Genomic DNA, 19,567 nt, shown 5'->3' with positions numbered 1-19,567 from the left:
ATATATACACTACAGTGGTGAAAGTGAGTTTTAGGGCCCCTGGAGTGGTTTCAGCTTTATCCTCTGTACAAATTTGCTTATTATAAAATGAGAAGCTCATTTCTAGCCCCACAAAGGTTTCATTTCATGTCTTGAGCGCAGCAGGAAAAACACAATGCATCCCATTTTTTAGGCTGTCACAAGAATTGTTGTTTCTGAGTCATCACGACAGGCAGAACTGACAGCTCTCATGCACAAGTGCAACAAGTTGTAGAGTGAATTATGCTTCAATATAGTCACCATGGTTGTAACATAATGCTAAAGCTCTATTAGAGATTTCAGCTAGAATATTGATATGATCCATGTGGAGTGTAGGGATAATATTGTGCAACATGAAGATTGAAAACTGTGTCGTCTGAGAGTTAACCATCTGGGTATTGTCTCATTAGTGTTGGTGTTTTACTGTCTCTTGGGTGGATTTTGGATTAGTGCAGCCATGTTGCTGTGAATGTCAGTGACAATATGTGGAGATACAAAAGTCTTCTGTGGCAAGATGCAAATATAAATCATATCTGTTCCATACTGGTGCATACACCTGCTCATTTGTGTCACTCTTAGTATACACATATTATTCTGAATTCTACTAAAATGAGGTGTTATGAATATATAATCTCTTGGCGTAGTGACATCCTATAAAGAATAGAGCTGATATGTTTCAGTGACATACGTGTAGCCTAGCAGTGTGCCATGTTCCTAAGCAGCTTAGTCATGCCATACGCTCATATGGGATGAACAGGGATGAAGAGTTAAAGAAGCAAACAATGGCATGTTTAGATTTACTCCAACAGTCACAGTTGCCAGGCCACCACTGCCTTAAGTGTGTTGTACGTATTCAATATCTGTATGTCTGAGTACATGTGTGTGTGTTTGTCAATCACATACATTTATCATGTGTATACATGAGTCATTTTGTCCGCTACAAAGCTGGAGATGCACTTGTTATTTCTCCATCTGTGGAAAATATATGGGCTACAGCAACACTCTACACGTGTACATTCAGGGTTGAATATCCATCAGTACGTCATAATGAAACTGAGCTTATTGCAACTACATTACTTTCTGAAGTAAAGACAACTTTTAGAAATAAATCTATGAAAAGTGTTTGATGTAATTCTCTTGGCTGCTTTCCACAGTGCTGTTTTGAAAAAGTATGTTTGTGCTGCTATGACGCTGAAAGGCCTTATGTGTTTACTTGTGGTTTGAAATGTGTCATTTTCAGCTCTGGTTTATGCTCCAGATGGGGGATGTTCAACAGGTCTACCTCCCTTATGACAACGCAGATTCACTGCTATTAGGATTCTTTTTACGGCTTCTATTCATTGTTTTCCGACCTGTCAGACAAGAAAGGTGTGATATTGCATCTCCAAGCATGAATATCTTCTTGTTTGCATTTGTATATATTTTTGGTAAGTAAAGTGTGTGAGTGTGAGTGTGTGTGTGTTGGAGAAAGAGACAACATCATAAATCATCATAATCAGAAACAGACACACACAAAAACAGTTTTAAAAGTGTATGTACAACTGAGCGACCGGTATTTGCTTTTGCATTTTGTGTAGTGTTATTTAATTCTAATAAAGTCTGTCAAATCAAACCAAATCTCATGTGTTTTTAGATTTTGACATTATGCTGTAATTACAGGTGATTTTCCTCTGCACTTCTTCTTTTTCATGAAGTTAAAAGGTTAAAATACTGGCAATTTTAGGGACAACAAACTCATGCAGTCAGGTCTCATTTGAGTCCGTCTCACTTCCTCTGAGCACTTTTAGCTTTCAGCTCGTTGTATGAGGCAGTGCTGAAACTTGAGAAGGTAAAGTGCACAGGCACTGCCAACGACCCATTCTCTTGCTTACAGTACTTGGTACTTCTGCTTAGAGTGGTCTTAATGGAGTCAAAAGGAAACTTAATGCTGGCTTATAGCTCCTCTTTGTATAGATGTTGTATAGCCTCTCAAAACACCATCAGCACATAAAATATGAACAAATCTATGTGATGTGCTTTAAAATAACAACTTAGTGCTAATAGACATTAAAATACACAAAACCTGCTACAAGAGCATTCAATCACATTTCACTCGCTCCAGACAGAATATAATTTAGATGGTAATGTTGTTTGTAGTTGTTATGATCTCCCCTGAGTGTATGAAAAAACATGTAATTAAAATCTCCTTAATATGAGTCTGTGACTAAAGGTCAGGGTTCAGTCTTTAGACTTAAATGCTGCTGAATTAAGTGTGAGCAGGCCAGTGCTGTACTTGGCACGTGAATGTTTCTAAACCAACAAAGAAACTCACATTTGGAGATTCAGTAAGATTTCACACAATGCCACAATGCTGTGAGAGAAAATTTTAATCAACTGAGCACACACATCTGGCCAAGCAGGTCCACTCAAGGGGGAATCTGATTGCAACAGTATGCAATGACATTTCATACCATACTGTGCCTCAATTTTTGTGGCAGCACTTTGGCTCCTTCCTGTGTCAACATGACAAAGCCCAGTGGACATTTAGAGCTGTGGGATACACACTGAATGCACAGGCTTACAGCACAGGATTAAAATGCAGATCCCCTCATTCATTTCAGTGAACCCGCTGTGTTAGCACAGTCCTGACGCTGCCACAGTTGTAGAGTAGTCCTATTAGCTCAATTTTGCCATACCATAGTGCAATCTATATCCAAAAATAGCACATGGCAATAGCCAGTGACATTCAGAGAGCATTGCTGACCTGATAATTTTGCAGACATGTACTAGATATGTGCTTTGAGACACACCGTGCCTCAAAGGAGGTAGAAGAAGAAGCATCATTGTGTCTCTTATAAACCTTTGACTCCTGGTTTGGATTATAATCAGTATCCCGTGGTAACGCACCCACACCAACATAGACCCTTGCAGTGACTTTGTTAGGGGGACATTGTTGGTCTGAACAGGTCTTGGGTTTGGTTATGACACACATTATTTGGTGTGAGAGGGGCTGATGAGCAATCATGTACCTTTGTCACTCTGTGTGTCATATGCACCATGTCATGGGATGAATATAATCACTCTCCCTAACCTTCCCTGTCCTTTCAGCACGTTCCATGCAACTCAGCACAGTGACAGGATGAACTAATCAACTTTGCAGTATGAAGGCTGCAGACATGCATTGCACTGGGAAATGGAAAGAAGACAGCATAAGCATGGTGACAGTCTTTTCACGTTGTTTTCATGAGTACAGCTGCTTACCCTGTATAAAGTAAGAGTTTGTGTTGTTGGAAAAATGTCAGCACTCTTGTGTGCAGACGCAAAGGCAATAATACAACTAAGCAGTGGAAAATAAAGGCTGCAGGCCTCTTAGTCATGGTGTGAAGTGACATTTTAGCTCAAGAAACACTTAAGATCCATTGACAAGGTTTTGACAAATTGTTAAGGATTTATGCCTCTGGGAACCTTTGATTAACTGCTGCTAAAATGAATCACTCATTGTGCACGATCTTTTTATGTACCGTACTTGTGACATAATGTTATTCATTAAATTAATGTTGTACATATTAGCACATTTACTTTACATTCACAGTTGCTTATGTAGCCCAGTCTTAATTACTATTTAATAAATAAATAGTAAGCATTAAATAAATAAAAGGAATAAAAAACAAACAGAAATAAAAGATTCAACTATTAAAACCAGTTCATGTGATAGAGCTACTGATTCAGTTCATTCCGAATTTAAAGTGGTAAAAAAAATAAATAAATAAAATAAGTAGCTGATAATGGAATTTGTGGAGACTGGGGTTCAAATCCTGACGGTGGCCTACCTGCAGTAGGGGTCCTTAGGAAAGCCCTTCTTATGCTTACCCAGACTTTCCCTTACTTTTTTCTTTTTTGGATAAAAGCATCTGCTAAATGACTAAATATAATGTAAAATGTAAGTGACTATACTCCATAAATGTGATACCTATACTCCCTACCTATACCTGTTATTAAGGTGTGTCTTGTTTTGATGTTGTCACTCAATGTAAAGTTACTGTAATTTAATTTGTAAATAGCTTTGTTGGAAGTTTTCGATGAATAAATGTTGGGAGAGCAATTGAAGAAAGAGGAAGCTGACGAAATAAAGTATGTGGAAAAGCGCATTCAGGGGTAATTGTTGGAAAAATGAACACAGTTCTCTGGAGAGCCATGAAAATGGAGACAGAGGAGAGTGTTAATGCAGAGTACAGCAGTTCCACAGTCCAGCTCTGAAAACATTTTACTACTCAATATCACATGTTTCCTCCCAAGAAGACCAGTTGTTCTTATTTTCAAACTCTACTTTAAAATCCATTTTGTAGTTCTTGCATTTCTTAACTAGAATATTGATGAACTCTAATGACTAAAGTAAAATTTCAAAATAAGGCTTTTTGACAAGTTCTTTTGAAAAACTTAACAAATGTAAAATGACTGTCTAATGCAGTGTCATTTGATTAAAAACGTAGCTTTCTAAAACTCTTAAATTAAAATTTTAATTATCTAGCTTTTAAAGATAAATGGATCGGTTCTTTGGTCATCACTTTTGAAGGAACATAGGGTACTCCTCCCACAAAGAACTTCAAAAGTTAATAGAAATGCAAAACAGGAGAAAATACTAGAAAGTTGATCCATGGTCAAGAAATTCTTTTTTATTAAAGGAATGTCTTTACCTGTGCAATACTGATAAGAGAAACATTTTATTTTTACTGTACCTAAAAATGGACATCAATTCACATCAGTGCACATCTTTCAGAGCCAGACTCAAACATGGGTCAGTGTTTAATGTATCTGTGGCGTTTTCTGCATAGGAGAGACTTTTGTCTCTTGACTTTGAGCTTTAAGGCAGTGCTTCCCCTCAGGCAATGTTTGAAAAACAGCACTAAGAACAAAGGTCCCTACTCTTGCTATTGCTCTATATTGGGCATAGACAGATAAAAATAAAAAGCAAACACACAAAATGTATTATTATTTATTATTAAATCATCTTGATAATGACGACACAGAAAAGTGTGAGTGAGACAATAAGACAGGCATATTTTAACATACAGTAACAGTGTTAAAGAACTCATATTTGCCATTAGAAAATAATGATGTGCCCACATTTACACAAGAAAAAGCCCATTTAACTAATCATATACTGCTCTGAAGATTTTTACCTGGAATATGATCAAACTGTAATAGATGGACTCCAGAGGCTGATATGAAGCTTTCAAAGGTACTGACAATTTAAGCTTAAATTGATTCCCTCTGAGTTAAGAAAAAGAAGCCAGTTGATATTTTTTAGATTGGATACTGTAGCTCAATGATTCTGCAATTTGTTTTGGGACACAAACAATGTGGGAAGAATCTGCTCCAGTCCTGTATTTGGATTTAATTTCCCTGTGTGACGTCTCATCAGAAAAAAATAAAGGTCCAACACAGTCCCTAGATTTCCCCTGTGAGATCCTGAAAAGACCAGGTTGTGACTAAGCAGTCAAAGTGGACATAAATAGACCATTTGCAAAGCTGAGAGAGAGTTATGTGTATGTGGAGTCCATTTCTCAGGGGATGACTACCGCAGTTGGAGAGTTGCTGTGAGAAAATGTCATGACACAGCTGTGCCATGTGTTGATCAGTGGTGGAGGAATAGTCGCTAAGCTGCAATATAGAAACAAGAAACGTGACAAGCACAATAAACAATCTGACAGAGAGTTATTGAAGGTCGTCATTATATACTGTATTGTACTACTGGGTGGGGAAACGATTGTGTGCACTAGGTCATGTCATTTGCGATATACTGTAGGATTTTGAACTGCACAAGATGTTACCAAGAAATTCCAAATTTCATATTCCTTATCATTTATAGGGCTAAGTTATTAAATGGTGTGTTTGAGTATGTGCTTAAATAAACATGCATCACACATTGAAGCCCTAATTTTAGTAAGACAATCATCTAATCAAAAAAGTTAAAGATGATTAGTGATTTTACCTGAGCCTGATTCTCTAATGATGACTGATGGATGGAGCCATCAGGAAAAGTAGAGAGAGAAATTAACAAGTACAATATTGTTGCATGTGTTCAGCATCTTCTCTCTTTGCCAGGATGCTGATAAATGGAAACGACAGAGCTGAATTCTAAGATGTTAATCAAAGAGAGAGACTGTTTCTACCGAAGGGAAATCAGTGGTTAATTTAGCACTGAGCAAAACATGCACAGATGCCATAAACACAGATAATACACAAGGAGAGGCACTGGAATGCATGCAAACATTTTCTAAATGTGTCTATCCCCTGGTAACAGAAGACTAGATCAAACTGTGCTTCACTGAACAGTAAAAACCTTCAAATCTAATTCAGTATGTCAGTACAAAAGGTTGGTTTTCATGTATAAATGAATGGCCCATGAGACTTAAACTAGCGATGGCAGTATAGCTTAACGCAGTTAGTCATGAATGTCACCAGTAGGATCACTGAGCCAAAGTGTTTTGTTTTATTGAACATTAATTTGTGCTTTCTACCTCAGGCATGAAAGATCTCATCAGCCTTCAATTAACCTTGCAGCTCTCCATCTCCTCTGCCCCTTTCCTCTTAGGTGTATAGACAACCAAAGGTTGTTTTTATAGCTGTACTGCGGGGTCTACAGCTCAGGTAATCAAATCTGTCAACACTAATTGCTGACTTCCCCTCTGTGCCAAGGTAGAATCAGTGTGGGAATAAAATAGATCACTCACGAAAAAGCAGGAAGGACACTGCCATCATCTTTCTGCCCTACTCTTTGTACCTTTGGAGTCTGCATTTTTGACTCCTTTGACCTCACTTCCTGCTTCAGTTGTGCACTCAAAACTAAAATTTAACCCCTGTAAGCTATTTTATGTACCTGGATGTTTGTGCCAAACTATACATTTAACTGCTACACATCTAATTTAAAGGTAGCAGCCACTAAAATAATAACATAATTAGATGTAACAATGATAATAAAATGTGTAAGGCTACGTAGAAGTGCTTGGTGTAATGTTCAGTGCATTTCCTGTATCTAATGCTTAAATGTTGTGATGACAAAAATGTGTACATTTTACTTCACACTAAAGATATTTGAGTTTAAAATCAAAAGATTAATATGCTGCAAAAATTAATTGGTGTCATTTGAAAGCTGGTTGATTGGTTACATGTGTTGTGTAAGCAAAAAAAAAAAAAAACATGGGGCGCAATCATTTTTGCCTACACTACACTACCTTTAATTTAAGGCAAACATGATGATTTATTTGATCAATTAGGGGCCTTAACAATGAGTAAAATCTGGAAAATGTCCATTGTTCCTTGTTCTTAACTGTATCTTACATTAACTCCTTAAATGTGTTGAAAAGGCAAAAAAGGCTTGATTTTAATGAGAATATCGCTACAACTTTCTGGAGGATTAAAAAAACTGTGGATCAACATAGAGTAACATAGAGCATGAAGCTTCTCAATGCAAATTACAATTCTTATGTGACATTGATTATACCTTATAGCAAGTCTGCATATATTATTTTTCAATATCACTAGAGTAGTAATAGAGGTAATGGTGTACGTTCAACCACACCTGTTTGATGAAGATTGAAATATCTTAATAAACATTCGGAGATTGGGATGAAATATCAAACGTCTTCCTCTTTATAATTATCTTGACAAGCTGCTATGTTTTGCCAAAATATTAGTTAAGACGTTCATGGTCACTAAAATTTCAAGGACTTACATCATGTAAGTATTAAAGCTTACAAGACTGCCAGAAAGAAGTCTACTGACACCTTCAGTTGTCATCAGACCATCACTTGTATGGTGTAGCGGCCCCTTGTGAATCCCATTTTTGACATCTATTTACATCACCTTGACACAATCACAAATACCAGGCCAGGTTTCATCATGGATGACGACACATCCCAATGCATGCTGCTCATCTGGGCCAGTGTCATACATCATACATAGACCAGGCAAAAAATGATTAGATAAAATAGAGCCCATACATTTGGTTTAATCCGGACATCAAGCAGGGACGCTTGTCCACGCAAAATGAATCAGTATTGAAGCTGCCTGCTACTGCTGTACATTAAAAAAATAAGTTTAGTTAATTTATTTCTATAGAATTTAATAAGTAATGGATCCTTTTAAATCTGAAACTTTACACACATCAAGAGAGGCAAATATTGCTGGTTTAATGGAAAATATGTGCAGCAAGTGTTATGTAGTGTTTTATTCTATCATTTGAAAACTGCTGTGTCAAAGATTATGCAAGTAAAAATGTTAGAAAATATGCGTAGTGTAATGTAGTGTATTCATGTAATGATACAGAAATCATTTGTGTTAACATTTAGGTAATTGGTAGATGTTGATCTTCTTGAGGACATGGTACCTGGAGTGTCCCAGGTGATCCAGACACCTGCCATAGAGGCTTACTAACACAGTCTCTGAGAATAGCCTAACCTTGGGACCTCTCATCAGCCTATCTGATGGAAAACACTGATGGTAACACTGGACACTTGGATAAGGATTGGATAAGTGATAAAGTTTCCACGTCGGGGTGGAAAAGTGCGTGACAGAGACAACGCTCAGCCTTGACGGGTAGGCTTCCACCCACGGCAGCTTAACCGACTGGAATCCCTGTCGACGCTCTGATCTGGCAGGGCTTAACTGATGGCTCAATACAGCAAGTAGAAGAAAGAGGAACACGTCCAGGAGGCTTTGCCCACTGTGCCCTTAGCTTTTATACTCGCAAACACATCCCACGGTGTATATACTCACAAATGGTTGTTCATGATGTTTCTCTTTCTAGTAGAACGAGAGGGGGGACTCAGACAATAAGGCCAAGACTGAAAGTACATCTATTCATAGTACACAAAAGAATGAGCAAGAGTGATGAGTTTATTATCGGAAAAAAGAAAAGATAAAAGACAATGGCGTTCTCTGAATCCAAATATAATCAAATTTATCTGTCAAGGATGACACCAGTTCAAATTGAGAGTTGCAGTTGTTTAAACGTATTTTAGCAGCTGGCAGCTTATAATGCAGGTGATATCTATTCCAAAAACAAAAACGGAAAAGTACTCCAGCATGAGATGGAGTGATGAAATCTATGTCTGGGGGTATTTGAAAAGCCCTTTTGCTTTTGCTGTGATTGACAGCATTGAGGTGAGAGTCAAACTGTGTTACCAGTTCTGATATTTTGAAGCTCTGTGGCCAGTGCACTTTGAGCACTGTAGGGGTCAAAACAAACACACGTTGCTATTTTCAGTCAGCAAGCCGCTTAGAAGTATTGTATAATATCAGTTCATATTTTTATACCACCGAGCAAACATCTGTCCTGAGCAGTTTAGGCTGAAGGGTCATTATGTCTTGTAATAGATCTGAGCAGTCTGGGTTTGTGAAACATTACAAAAACTGGATGATGGAATTCAGCTTTAATGTGTTTTCAGTGTATCTGTACATCCGCTAAAACTTGAAGTTGCTTGATGCTGCAGACTGCTAACTGGACCAACAGACCTTTTTCTGTGTGGAGACCTTTGTCCTGCTGTATCCTTAAGCGGTCTTTCATGGACAAGGACTTGGCCTGTCTTTGTTTCTAATGGATTTTAAGATGACTACTTCCTCTTTTCCAGGTTTTTATCAGCATGATCACAGTGTGGACTCTGCTGAAGAAGCAGAGACTTGTCTCTTCGTACTGGCTGTTACAGGAGTCAGTAATTGTTTTTTTGGGGGGGGGCGTTTGGAGACTCCAAGTTGGGCTGGACCACCTCTGTCTAAACTGTTCCATATTGCCAGGATTTCCACTCTTGGACAGTTGATCTCACAGGACCTGGATTAGACACTCCTGTCCATCTTGCTGCTCATCAAGGTGTAAGATCTACAAGAGTCATTAGTTGAATGATGGACTGACAACACATGAGTCTATTAAATCACTATTACAATGGCTCCCTGCTGCCAAATGTCACTGATCCATGTCCTGTAATGTTGTACGAAAGACGTTGTACAAACTGTTAGCGAAGGCCATAAATCAAAAGAAACTAAAAAAAAGTCTCTCTCTTCTTTCTCTCTCCTCTCAATCAGCATCCTGCTGAGGTTGTTCACTTTATCTGTTAAACCAATCAAATTCTGCCATGGGCTCTAAAAGCCCGTCAAGTCATTGCTGTCAAATTAATCTTTCTGTTGGTGTCAGCTGTTGTTTTAGTGTCAGATCGATGCAGCCCTCCCCCACAAATAATGATGACGTTGCTATTCAGTTCAGTTTCCAAAGACTCATTTTTCTACTGTGCGTACTATCAATAAAGGCAAGTATAAGTACTTGTATTACTCCTTATTGACATAATGTTGTGTTGAAACACTGTCAGAAGAGTCAGAGAAATCTTTTAAACATCATAGTGAAAGTTTGATACAGTAATGACAAATTTAAGGATGCAGTGATCCAATATTAACTTTGGTGGATGCAAAGATACGAGAAACTTATTACTAACTTATTTTCAATTTCAGCTTCTGTATTATACACAGTTTTTACATCAAATCCAGTCAATGTTAGGAGAATCGGGTCTAGACTTTGTGCAGAGTTGTGCTTTGTCTGAAATCAGAAATCAGTGCTAGTTTTCAGTCAGTGGTGGGGGGTCAGTGGTGGGAGCGTGTCAGAGGCATCACATGACACAGCGGAGATCACACTCCCGCATTACCCAGACTTTGTACTAGGGGACTTGTAGGAAAATATCCAGGTAATCTCAAGGCTGTCTGACTTGGACACTTGTGATCTCACATGCAGCTCATCCAGGTGATGTCTAAATGTGGTGACGGTTTCTACACAAGGTGAGGTACAGAGCATATTCATTTGACAATTATGTGGAACCAATATCAGGAATTGACCATAGTCCAGGTATTAATATCAGAACTGAAAAAGTCCAATGAGTGCATCTAAAATTTGCTACAGTACATCACTGTGCACATACAGTGCACGTATTTCCAGTGCAGTACTGTTCTGTTTTCCACACCACTATTATATTCTTTTGTATCTCCAGAGAATGTACTGTACTAGCTTTCAGTACTATGCTTTGAACTTTGCAAATCCATCTTCACACACCATGGACTATCACCTTTGTGACTTTGTTGGGGCCTGAACGTGTGCTGTCATGGTTGTCTTACAAAGCAACAGGGAGGATAACACAAATATACAAACAGCTAGCAGCCGTTGCAGTGAGTAGATCTTATTTGAAATTATGAAAAAGACAATTAGGTAGGCAAATGCAGAGCCACAACTGGTGCGTTTAAATACAGGCTTGGATTATGGGAAACGAGGAACATTTGTGTGAGTGGACATGACAAGTCAGGTGACTGGCATTGGAGGGGAATCTGGTGGCTAAATGGTAAATGGCAGGCACTAGAAAACTGAGACTGAGGAGGTGGGAGCAGGGCCAGGGCAGGAATCATTACAGTGTACAGAGCTGGTTTCATGTACAGATGTAACACCACGGCTGCATGTAATCAATGTCACTTCTGTGCCAAGCACCTCCAAGTCCAAGTTTGTATTCACTGATTTCCAATATAAAAAAGGCTACTGGCAGACTAACCTTGAAGGCACCAAACTTGGTGAAATCAGATTTTACTTTACTGATTGCCAGTGTGTTTGCCATTAGGTAATGGCACAGAGCAGAAAAATACGCAGTATTCCTTACTGCCAAGGTGATGTATGGGTAGAAAAGCAAAGAAACCTAATCAGCCTGATTGAACCAAACTTAAGTGCTTTGTTTATGCTCCTGAATTCAGGAGATCTTCCGCTTTCTGTAAATTAGATTTCCCTTGCATTAAGAAAAACGCTGTTGCATCACCGCCATTCCACTTGACTTCAGGGACACAAGTGAAGCAGAATAACTGGGTTTATGGCCGGTATCTCTCTGTGATGTCAGCTCATTTGTTTAGTGGCTGAATAATGTAATGTAAAGTCTTGTTTGAACATTTGATTGTTAGCATTGTCACATACAGCTTAGTCAGTTTATACCTGACAGATGTATTACACACGAGTTGTCTGCATAGAATTGTGTTGCTAATCTTATATTTTAGGTAACTGTTGGTTTAGTGTCAAGGTTAAAACTTTCAATCTATCCATCTGTCTTCTTATGTACATAGACTTTGTCATTGTGTAACAACACCTCCTGATTTCCTCCTTTTCTCCCATTATTAAAATGCAACCACTCAGGGGATTTTGTCAGGTAAACAGAAACACACTTTTTTTTTACCACTGAAACATCATGTCTCATAGATTCCTGCTCTTAGATCTTCTCTGCCTGCACAAGGCTCTCCAGCCTCAGTTTAGATTGGAGGATGCACCATACAGTGATGGATGAGGCGACAATAGTCACCATCTTGGCTCTGGAGAACTGGGTGTCGACTGTAGGAACGAGGTTCATCTTGTGGAGCAGGCTGATGAATTACACCACCCCACAATGTTGTGGTGGTGTAATTCATCAGCCCATTTCAAGTCATTAGTGATAGTGGTGCTCTTCTTGGTACTCAAAGTTCTTAACGGTGCTTCTCATTCACTCATTTACACAAACAGTCTCACACACGCTTACACACCAATGGCAGAGCTACGACTTGGGGTTCAGTGTCTTTCTCAAGGACACTTTGACAGTAGATATTTGTTTTCAGTAAAAACTATTCTTGGCTTGAATTGCGTAAGTTATATACTGTAATGGTAGACCAGTTCTCCACATCACTTAACTGTCCTAGCATTATGTGACGATATAACACCAATGCTAACTTCCACTGGAAATTGGTGTCGGAATATTTAGGCATCAGCCATTTCCAAAGTCCAAAATGACTTTGTCATTGTTTTTAATTTTTAATTTAGTTTGGTTAGTAAGTCAGGACATTTTTTAATGTATTGAATTCTCGTCAGAGCAACTTGAATTGTTATAGTTATAGTATAAGGTTTATAACTTAAAATAATGAGTTCTGCAATCTTCACCTAGAACCGACCAACAGAAGATACTATTTCAAGATAACCTAAACCTTTTTATAACTCTCTCAACTCTGACTGTGGCACTTCAAGGATTCAAGGATCAGCATTGTGCTCAGTAAAATAATTGACTGCGTTCAGTTTCTTTTTTGGTACCAAAGAAACATTAATAACAATACTTTCACTGTGTCTTGATTCTTCATCATAAAAGCTTGAAATTTTTGACATTACCAAAAGAAATACAGCCCTGACTTATCACATTTTATGTCTGCAATTGTGCTCATTCATCATAATCAAGTGATATCTTTGTGGGTTACATCGTACCTTAAAGTCAGTTGTCCTTATGATCAGGTTAATAACTTGTGATCAACTGTTTACAGCCATCTTAATAAAATCAGGACTGTTGTTGCAGTCTGTGTAGTTAATGATGATTTCTCTGTTAAATACTTAAGATTTTTTACTCATGCTTTGTGCAGTCAATTGATCTCATCAAAATTCCTCATTTTGACTTGCTCATAAATTATTTGTCAGTGTGGTTTGTTTTCCGCTAACATCTCACAATAGTCCTTTTGTCAATATCTCGACCTGTCATACTAGATTGTTGGTTGTCAAGGTCAAGATTTCTGTCTTCATTTTACAACAACAAATGCAGTTATTCTTTTCTGCACATCGGGAAACAATGTAAAAGGCAAATCTGACTGTGAATGCTTGTGGTCTATTTATTGTAGACACAGTCAACCCATCATCAGCCAGTGGCTGATGTCTGTGGCAGATGGCATTAGAAACAGATGCTATCAGTCAGGGTTCAACTCCATTTAGGTCTAATCACTGATGCTCTGTGTGACCTGTGTACATGTGTGCATGTGTTAGTGTGTGTGTATGTGTGTCTGTGTCCGTCTTTACAGTAAGTCAATGTGTGCATTTACAGAACAGAATTTAGAAAGCCACTTTTGTGAGGACATTTTGGCTGGTCCAACAACTTCAAATGTCTGTATGAGGGTTAAATCCTTTAGGGTTGTAGGGTTAGACGTAGGTTTAATTTAGCTTTAGGGTCATAGGCATTTAGTAATGGTTATGGTAACAGGTTAGAGGATGCATTATGACAATTAGTGTCCTCACAAGCATAAGCATCTGTAAAAGAGAGAGAGAGACAAGACACTTGAGGGTTGGAGTGGGTGAATGAATTTAATCCATCCACTCCTGTTAAGACAAGTAGAAACTGCTTGTTACGTTGACATTGTAGAGTGTGTGTGTGTGTGTGTGTGTGTGTGTGTGTGTGTGTGTGTGTGTGTGTGTGTGTGTGTGTGTGTGTCCAGGATTACTGTGTTCTAAAAGTAGCCATCCCAAAGCAGAAAGATCGACAGATGACAATATTTTACCCCGTTTCAACCTAACTCTTAAATCATCCTCCCATCTGTGTGGCCTGTGAACACAACAAACGCTCTCATCTGTGCTTGTTCAGATACAGTAGATCAGTAATCACTTAACCGCTGGACATCAATCTTAAAATATGTTCTCCAATGAGCACAACAAAATGTGATTAAGTGGTTTGGGTCTGCAAGTGAAAGAAAGTCAGAGGAGATTGTGTGTCAGTAATTGGACAGAGCTTTTTATTCAAGCTTTGAAGATTTCGGTCTCAGGAGGCACACAGCTTTATTGGTGAAAAGAATTTGGCTGCCCGTCTCCATTATTTCATAATGACATGCAAACCTTTGTAGCAATAGCATCAACAATTAGCTCTGCTTTGTTAAAATTGCAGATTAAAATGTGTTAACGCAAGTGATTTGTTATGATAGAGTACAGCAATCCTTCCTGTCTGTTTCTCCCAGATCCATTCTTATCAGTTTTGTCTCTAAATGGAACAGGGTGGGGGTGTGAAACCTGAAAGCAGTGCTCATTTACTAATGTATACAATCTCATCCCTGGTCAGAAATGCGTACGATTCCAGATTTCAGACCTGAAATTACACAAAAATGGGAATATATATTCTGTGCGTGTTCACAATGCGTCTGTGTTTGTGACCCATCATCAAGAAGAGTCCATAAGAAGCTCTTACTACACATTAGAGCTTCAGACCAGCCCTTTGAATTGCTACCATGGTGATGAGGTGATGGGAACGAGACATGACGCCCAGATAGTGCTGTGTCTGTATGTGTGCGTGACTGGCTGCATGTATGTGTGTGTCATTTCATACCGCACGTTTGAACAGTATTTGCATAGTATTTGTCATTTTCTGACTGCACTGGTTGCAAAGAGAGAAATGATTCTGGAGATAATTTTGCACAGTTTTCATTTAAATATTTGTGCTAAAATTGTGATGACAGAAGACCTCTGTAATCTGAAGGTGATCTTGTTCTTCCCAGTTGCGTCCATACCATCGACTGTCAAGGGAGGGACTTCACAAATAACATGTTGGCTTATTAATAATGCTGCTGCCTCTCATTGCATCTGTGTCATATTTTGATAATCCCAACAGATCACCAGAACTATCCAGTTATGACACAGATTTCCTGTCTATTGAACAGCTCATGTCTGTTAATAAATGGGACAAGAGAATAAAAGACTTTCACCCTCTGTGGACTCTGCTAGTTGAGTGCAGATGCTACTCTGGCTTCTCCCTAAAATCGAGTATGAGTTAAAAAGTAAACATTTATTCATGAGCTTTGTATTTTCATTTTGCATCAAAAGATAATTTGCACATTTCGAAATATTGTGTCACACTAGTTGACCCCTTATTATTTTATTATTGTTTTCATTGTAGTAACTGTAGTCAGGGGAAACGAGAACCATGAATGGAAAATTGTTCCATTCATCTAACTGCCTGTAAACACCAGCATACCTTGCATGACTACAGAGCAAGCCTTGACCTAATAAACTGTGGGGGTGGGGGGTTTGCACACATGGTGTATGATTAGAAAAGTACATTTTATTTCATTTATTTCAGTTGGTGTTGCTCGGCCAATACGTGTTGTGCTCCTCCTGGTTTACTCCCTGGTCTTGCATATTTCTGACTCTCTGGTTTTTTTTTTACTCAAAGCACATGAGCACTTAGGCTGTGTACCTCTTTGTCTCTCCCTTTGCTGATTTTGCACTCAAGCTCTCTGTGCTAAACCATCAGCCGTCTTTGGCCGTCTTCTCTCGTCCTCTCCTGTCTGCCAGAGCCTCATTCTAGATGGGTCGTACCTCTTGTGTGCTTTTGCGAACTGTCATATCTCCAGGTCTTTACGATGGAGAGGAGGTTGTGTAGCACAGGTGCTGCACCTAGAAGTTACTCACCATCTCCCCTATAAAAATGTTTCCTAAAAAGCCTATAAGCTATAAAGCTTTAATTTTGATTGTCCATAATGTAAATCTACTCCTCCATCCTGTAAGAGAGATCCCTTATCTGTTGCTCTTCCTGAGTTTTTATTTCCCATTAAGAGGCACACACTGTATAAAAACACATCAGCACCATCCATGCATGCATCCTCTTTGATGTCTAAGTACAGTAAGCTGGTAAAAAATGCAGTCTTGTCGACAGCCGCATTATGTGGTACCAGGGGAATGACTAAATAGGAAGCCTGCTCCATCCAGGTTGATGATCCTAATGAGCAGCGTATATTCATGAAGCTGGTGTAACTCACTTGAATAACATCAGCACTTGGGATAATGTCTTTTCCTACCAACCAAGCAGTTATTGCACTTCATTCATTTTATGGTGTGAACCCTACTCTGCAGTCTTACATCAACTTTAAAATCCGCGTTCTCATTGACGCCATTTATTATCATGTTTAAAGCTCAACCTCAAGGTTCACATTCATTGTTCTCTCTAATTTAATTTAGCATCAGTTTTAGCTGTTCTGTAGCACGAAGCCAAACTTTCTCTGTCACCCTAAGCGGTATGTTTTCATGTGAATGGTTGCTTGTGCTGACATTGATGTGATGTTGTATTCAGAAGATTTGTGGATCACAACAAAGCAGTAGAAAAATAATGTGTGACAGTAACAGCTAGAGTGAAGCAACAATAAAAGTTAATTCTTCTCCTTATTTCTCCAGTATGTTAAAGGATGTGAGGCATATGGGGGTGTGAGTACAGCAGGCTTTGTGAAGTGTGAGGAATCTACACAGATTACGTTCAACTAATAAAGCACCAGAGAGTGCTTCTGCCTAGCAACCATATATGCTATGTGTGTGATTCATGCCACATAACCTGCCCTGTGGTGACTCATTGAGCCCAGTACCAAACTGGGAACATTTACACAATTTCACCAATGCTATGAACTGCACGTTTGAAAGATTTTTACTCCGGGTGCATTTGAATGTACTTCGTGTCTTATACAGAAGATATTTGTGGGTTGAGGAGCTCCACTTAAGATTAGGGATCTACACTATGTTTCTGTTGCACTGTGGAGAATAAAAGCAAGGAATGTACTGCAAATGTCTCCAGCATCATACCACAGGGCTTCTTGACAGTTTGGGACCAGAGAACTGTACACTACTACTGTTTCCCGTGCCTACGCCTCCGTCATTTCACATTATCTTGTATTTTATTACAGGATCAATGGCCCGCTGAACATAATGACAAATAATCCTGTGTAGCTCCTTGCACTAACTGCTTAGATTTTTTTATATTAAGGTAAATTAATCAATTTAGCTGCCTGTGGTGGCTTCCCTGTCTTTCCTTAGTGAAATCCAGGGAGACCTGCTGATTGGATGCACCTCATGAGTAACTAGTGTAATTGGGCTGGTTGTGACTGACACTTGTCACATTGCCACTCATCCTGCTGTTAGCAACATTTACAGCCCATTGCACAACTATGCTCATCTAATCAACTGTGCTCAAGCATCTGTTTAATTATGCTTCATCCATTAAGCCCTTAACAGTGACCAAAACCGATGCTTATGGATTGGGAACAGTGCATCACAATAAATAACTTCACTTTTTTCTGTGTCAGAAATGATGTGAATGACACTAGTCTGTCTGATGTGTTTCCACTGAGGCAGATCATCTCCTTAAATCCCTGTAGTCCTAATGTTGCCTTCCTCCCCTCCCTCTTGTTATAAAACCTGAATGCACACAGTACACACACTGCTGCAAAAACAAGCAGGGGAAAAAAACAGGAGGATGTGCCAGAGACTTGGCTTAAAAACTATTACGAGGGGCAGTTACATAAGGACTTCAGAAGCTTTAACTTTGTGAAATATTAAAACAGGCTGACATTTCTCAACTCTTCTCACAAGAGAAGCTTACACAAAAAATATATATGTATATGTAGAAACACCTCCATGAGAGACACGGTAAGAAATGCATGCTGAATTAAACTAGAAGAGGCTGTGTCAAATGTTTATTTCTGCACTGTCTGTCACACCTGCAAAGCTCCCAGAAGAATTGACATGTGTCTGTTCTCTGAGGGATTAGCCAATAACCAATCCGCAGCCTCCAAACTGGTGGAAAGAGGAAAATGACTCAGCTTGCCTCAGTGGCTCAGATTGCTTCACAGCCCAGCTTTGTCATTTTGATTTAATGATACTTTGACATTTAAAGGAAAAACACACATTTAAAGATTGTATTTGTTACAAGAAGCACTTCTGTTTAACAGCTGTTGAAGGGCTATATTTCACTCAAAAAGTTGAGTTTCTTTCCTTTTAATAATTGAAGACAGACAAAATGACTTTATATTTCCTTTTATAGTACTGACCTCTGTTGGTGAGCACAGGGCAACACAGAGTGCACCCCTGCATTACTGTCATACTATACTAAAATACATTTTTTAATGTCATTAAAGTAAATACTATCAGTACTGGAGTATAATTGTTGATGATATGTCATTCCAAAATTTACATCCGTAATCTATTAGTCTTTATGTTCCTTCAGAAGTGATAGCATGAGCCCAACATTATCAAAAATCATTATTCTAAAAGCACGTGGCCTTTACAAACTCATACTCACACATTCTGTGGTCTGAATGACAGGTGGAATATTGGATGCTGGCTATTGGCGAGCTAGCTGGGGATTAGTCAGCTGAGCACTTCATCCTCCCAACAAGCTGAAATAGAAATGAGGACTTAATCCGAGGTGGAAGAGGCCACTGGCACAGAGCAGAAGCTGAAAGAGAATATGCAATTTGGTATTGCTCTTCAGTTTTATAATCCACCATTACAATAGCACTGAATTTGGAGCTTGCCATAGAGCCCGACCAGTAAGAAATAAGCTCAGACAGCACATCTCGCTGACCCACAGCGGTTTAATCCATACATGCTGACACATTAGATGGCCCACAAAGTGTATGAATGAAAACTGCCACGGCTTCACTTTTCAGAGATTCACACAGTATTATGAAAACCCTGGACAGTCATTGGCTTACTCCATAATGTCTGATTCTGTATAAACAGCTGAATAAATGTATGTGCTGTGAGATTAAATATTAAAAGGCCAGTGTGTTTTCATTTGACCTAAGTGGCCTCATCAGTTCTTGGTCAGCAGTTTCATAATGCATGAGTGAAAGATATATGCAGTCCTCTGGCTTAACGCTGTGCTCAGAGTGAAGGTGTTTTTTTAAACAGGATGGTAAATATTTAATGGCATAAATACTTCAAAAACACCCAGTTGATACCGCATCCTCC

Source organism: Anabas testudineus, chromosome 21 (assembly GCF_900324465.2).
Source record: "Anabas testudineus chromosome 21, fAnaTes1.2, whole genome shotgun sequence".
Taxonomy (NCBI): domain Eukaryota; kingdom Metazoa; phylum Chordata; class Actinopteri; order Anabantiformes; family Anabantidae; genus Anabas; species Anabas testudineus.
The sequence above is the reverse complement of the archived record's forward strand: the minus strand, read 5'-3'. Positions refer to the sequence as shown.